Here is a 6,000-nt window from a genome sequence, read left to right on the forward strand (position 1 = left end):
TTGAGAAGATAAATTGATAAACCATTAAGCAGATTCATCAAAAAAAAGGGGGGGGAGAAGATGCAAATCAATAAAGTTAGACATAAAAAGGAGAAGTTACAACAGACATCACAGAAATACAAAGGATCATAAGAGACTACTACAAGAAATTATGCCAATAAAATGGACAACCAGGAAGAAATGGACAAATTCTTAGAAAATTTCACCAGTCCAAGACTGAAGACTGCCTGCAATGTGGGAGACCCAGGTTCTAAACCTGCATCAGGAAGATCCCCTGGAGAAGTAAATGGCAACCCACCCCAGTATTCTTGCCTGGCAAACCCCATGGACAGAGGATCCTGGCAGGCTATAGTCCATGTGGTCACAAGAGTTGAACATGACTTAGCTACTAAACCACCACCACCACCAAGACTGAACCAGGAAGAAGTAAAAAATGTGAACAGACTAATCGCAAACACTGAAATCAAAACTGATCAAAAAATCTTCCAACAAACAAAAGTCCAGGGCCAAATGGTTTCATGGGCTAATTCTATCAAATGTTTAGAGAAGAACTAACACCTATTCTTCTCAAACTCTTCAAAAAAATTGCAGAGGGAGGAACACTTCCAAACTCATTCTACAAGGTCATCATTACCCTGATACTGAAATGAGACAAAAATATTACCAAAAAAAGACAGTTTCAGGCCAATATCACTGATGAACACAGATGCAAACATCCTCAACAAAAAACTACAACAGAATTCAACAACACACCAAAAGAATCATACACCATGATCAAGTGGGGTTTATCCCAAGCATGCAGAAATTCTTCAATATATGCAAATCAATCAATGTGACACACCATATTAATGAATTGAAAAATAAAAAGCATATGATAATCTTGATAGATGAAAAAAAATTTTTTGACAAAATTCAACACTCATTCATGATTTAAAAAAACCTCTCCAGAAAGTGGGCATAGAAAGAACCTACCTCAAAAACATAAAGGCCATATACAACAAGCTGACACCAAACATTATTTTCAATGGTGAAAAACTGAAAGCATTTCCTCTAACAAGACAAGGTTGCCACTCTTGTCACTCATCGAAACATAGTTTTGGAAGTCCTAGCCACAACAATCAGAAAAGAAAAAGTAATAAAAGAATCTGGACTGGAAAAGAAGTAAAACTGTCACTGTTTGCAGATAACATGATACATGTGTGTGTGCATGCTCAGTCACTCAGTCATGTCTGACTCTATACAATCCCCTGGTCTGTAGCCCACCAGGCTTCTCTGTCCATGGGCTGTTCCAGGCAAGAATACTAGAGTGGATTGCCATTCCATTCTCTAGGGGATCTTCCCGACCCAGGGATTGAACCTGTGTCTCCTGCCACTCCTGCATTGGCAGGTGGAGTCTTTACCCCGAGCCACCTGGGAAGCCTGTACTATACATGGAAAATACTAAAGATTTAGGATTTAGCCACCAGAAGATTACTAGTATTAATCAATGAATTTACTAAAATCGCAGGATAAAAAATTAATACACAGAAATCCCTAGCATTTCCATACACTAACAACCAAAAATCAGAAAGAGAAATGAAGGAAACAAGCCTATTCACCATTGCAAGAAAAAGAGTAAGTACCTAGGAATAAGCCTACTTAAGGATATAAAAGACCTATGTACAGAAAACTATAAGGCACTGATGAAAGAAATCAAAGATGGCACAAACAGATGGAGAGATAGGCTATATTCTTGGATTGGAAGAATCAATATTGTGAAAATGACTATACTACCCAAAGTAATCTACAGATTCAATGCAATCCCTATCAAATTACCAATAGCATTTTTCACAGAACTAGAACAAAAAATTTTACAAAATTTTTAGAAACACAGAAGACCCAGAATAGCCAAAGCAATCTTGAAAAAGAAAAACAAAGCTGGAGGAATCGGCCTCCCTGACTTCAGACTATATTAAAAAGCTACAATCATCAAGGCAGTATGGTATTGGTACAAAAGTAGAAATATAGATCAAAGGAACAAGATAGAAAACCCAGAGATAAGCCCATGCACTTGTGGCACCTTGTGTTTGACAAAGAAGTCAAGAATATACAATGGAGAGAAGGTAGCCTCTTCAATAAGTGTTGCTGGGGAAACTGGACAGCTATGTGTAAAAGAATGAAATTATAACACTTCCTGACACTATACACAAAAATAAACTCAGAATGGGACCTAAACTTTGATCCATTTTGAGTTACCTTTTGCATACAGTATAAAGTAGGGTTCAGTTTCATTCTCTGGCATGTGGATATCCAATACTTCCTGCACCATTTCTTGAAAAGGCTGTTCATTTCCTATTAAATTGTCTTGACATCGTTGTTGAAAATCAATTAACTATAAATGTAAGGGTTTATTTCAAGTCTCTAATTCTATTTCCTTGACCTATTTGTTTATCATTATGCTGATACTACACTGCAGCTCTGCATTAAGTTTTGGGATCAGGAAGTAGGAATCCTCCAGCTTTGTTCTTCCTTTTCAATATTGTATTTGATTTTCAGAGTCCTTTGACTTTCCATATGAATGTTTGGAGAAGTTTGTCAGTTTGTGCAAAGAATACAGCTTGGAATTTAAGGGGGAATGAATTGAAATTATAGATGAATTTGGGGGTTATTACTAGAAGATCCAACCAGTCCATCCTAAGGGAAATCAATCCTGAATGTTCATTGGAAGGACTGATGTTGAAGCTGAAACTCCAATACTTTGGCCACCTGATATGAAGTGCTGACTCATTTGAAAAGACACTGATGCTGGAAAAGATTGAAGGCGAGAGGAGAAGGGGACGATAGAGGATGAGCTGGTTGGATGGCATCACCAACTCAATGGACATGAGTTTGGTAAACTCCGGGAGTTGGTGATGGACAGGGGGGCCTGGCGTGCTGCAGTCCATGGGATTGCAAAGAGTTGGACACGATTGAATGACTGAACTGAACTGAACTGAACTATCTTGAGAATTTTAAGTCTTCCCATTCATGAACATGTAATGTCTTTACATTTATTTAGATCTTCTTTAATTTCTTTCTACAATGTTTTGTAGTTTTTAGTGTGCAAGTTTTACACTTGCTTGATTAAACTTATTCCTAAGTATTTTATTCTGTTTGATACTATTGTCAATTGAGTTATTTTCTTAAATCAATTTTGTATTGTTCATTTCTATTGTGAAGAAATACAATTGATTTTTGTATATTGATCTTGCATTCTGTAATCTTGTTGAACTTATTTATTAACTCTAATAGCTTACTTTCTTTTTTTAATTGAAGTATAGGTGATTTATAATATTGTGTTAGTTTCAGGTGCCCAGAACAGTGATTCAGTCTTTTTTTTTTAACTTTACAATATTGTATTGGTTTTGCCATACATCAACATGCATCTGCCATGGGTGTACACGTGTTCCCAATCCTGAACCCCCCTCCCACCTCCCTCCCCATACCATCCCTCTGGGTCATCCCAGTGCACCAGCCCCAAGCTTCCTGTATCCTGCATCGAACCTGGGCTGGCGATTCATTTCTTATGTGATATTATACATGTTTCAATGCCATTCTCCAGATTATATTCTGTTATACATTATCTTCTCTTCCTTTGGGAGACTAAGAGGGAGAGGAAGCTGTTTGAATGGTTTCATTTATAATTGAATTCTAGGGTTTCCCTGGTGGCTTATCTGATAAAGAATCTGCCTGCAATGTGGGAGACCTGGGTTCAATCCCTGGGTTGGGAAGGTCCCCTGGAGAAGGGAAAGGTTACCCACTCCTGTATTCTAGCCTGGAGAATTCCATGGGGTTGCAAAGAGTTGGACATGACTAAGCAATGACTTTCACTTTCATAGATTATTACAAGATATTGGATAATAGGCAATAAAAACAAACAAATCTTTGCTCCTATCTATTTTACAAATAGTATTCAGTATCTGTTAATCCCATATTCCTGATTTGTCCTTCCCCTCGCCCTTTCTGCTTTGGTAATCATAAGTTTGTTTTTTCTGTCTGAGAGTCTGTTTCTGTTCTGTATATGAAATCATTTGTGTTATTTTTAAGATTCTACATATAAGTGTTATCATATAGTATTTATCTTTCTCTGACTTATTTCACTAAGCATTATATTCTCTGAGTCCATATTGCTGAAAATGGCAATATTTCATTCTTTTATGACTGAATAATATTCTATTACATGTATATACCATGGGCTTCTCAGATAGCACTAGTGGTAAACAGCCTACCTGCCAATGCAGGAGACTAAGAGATACGGGTTCGATCCCTGTGTCGGGAAGATACCCTGGAGGAGGTCATGGCAACCCACTCCAGTATTCTTGCTTGAAGAATCCCATGAACAGAGGAACCTGAAAGGCTGGAGTCCACAGGGTCTTAAAGTCAGACATTATTGAAGTTACTTAGCATGCACACATACCTCAATAAAGCTAGGGGAGAAAAAGCTAGTGAGATATAAATGACAGAATGAAATAAACATTCATTGAAGACATACTACATGCCGCTGTAGTGAAATCTGTCTATACTCATGCACACATACATACACATATACACAATCTCATTAATCTTCATGTGGTTCCTGTCTCTTACAGGCCCCACATTTTCCACTATACCTGATCTCTCACCAGGGTTCCCCAGCATGAATGTTCTCTTTAGGGAAGGTACCTTCTGCCCCAACTCACACCTGCAGAGGTCTGCTCAAACACTTTGACTTACGTTATCCAATTTAACAAGTACCTATTGAACTGCTACCAAGTACAATGACACAGACATGTAGAAGATTGGGTCCCTTGCCTAAAAGAACCATCAGTCTCATCTGAGAAACCAAGTAGATGCTAAAGAACTAGCTACTTAAGGGTGAAAAGTTATCTACAACTTAGAACATATAATTTGTTGTCCAAACCAATTCATTTTTGAGAATGTGAAAAGGCTATTAATAATTGTGCTGAGGTAATAGGAATAAAGAGGGCAAGAAGTAGAAATAAAGTGGGTATATGGATCCTATAAAGATAACAGGTCTGCATTACTGAAGAACCCTTTGTTTGCTGAAGAGTAAGAGGGACATGGATTTGCCACATGGGACAGGAAGAGGGACCAAACTAAATCAGTAAGCATGGTGGAGAAGTTGATATTTTCAGGGGAAAACTCAGAGCAATGGGATAAAGTCAAGAGGCTGGGTGCAGCTAAAAGAGCTTCAGGGAAAGAAACCCCTGTAATGAAGGTAGCAGAGAATAGGTTTGAGGAAATCAAATCAAAGTCAATTATGCATTTTAAATTGCTTACTTTGAGGCATATAACTACCTTCTGGCTTCTCTCCCACAAAAATCCTCAGTAAAAGCTACATTTCTCACCGCTACTCTTTTGTAAGTAGACTCCAGGGAAAATTTGGAGAGATTCTGAGTTCTGCTTTGCTGTTTAAGTGGAGCAAAAACACAGACACTACCAGAGCTAGAGGACAGAGAACCACCACATCTGGTTAATCAACAAAAGCAACTCTTTTGTGTATATATCCTATACTGATAAACTTTAGCGGCTTTATGCATTTTCATTCATCTTTAAACAAGTTTCATTCCTTGTACAGTTCCGAAGTGTATGATATAGACTATGGGTACCACAGGGAACAATCTAGGAAGGAAGGAGTTTGGGTCAGAAAAGGCTTCTGAGAGGCTTAAGAAAGAAAAAGAAGGGAAGACGATCCAAGAGGGATAGCATGAGCACAGATGGTGATTAAAAAAATATGAGCTGGGTATTAACAGGGAGAGTGAGGAGGCCAGTCTCTTTGGAAAAAAATGTTATACTGAGGAGCAGGAACAATGCCAGAGAAGCTGAATAAAGGTTTCAGTATCTTTAGTCAGTAGAGTTAGAGAAGGGAAAAAGCACCAGCTGCAGCCTATTCACAAAAAGCCACAGTGCTGCCTTTCATCTTGATCTATACACTTTCAGTCATTTGACCTATTTTTTTTTTTTTTTTTTTTTTTTTGTGGC

Source organism: Bos indicus, chromosome 5 (assembly GCF_029378745.1).
Source record: "Bos indicus isolate NIAB-ARS_2022 breed Sahiwal x Tharparkar chromosome 5, NIAB-ARS_B.indTharparkar_mat_pri_1.0, whole genome shotgun sequence".
Lineage (NCBI taxonomy): Eukaryota > Metazoa > Chordata > Mammalia > Artiodactyla > Bovidae > Bos > Bos indicus.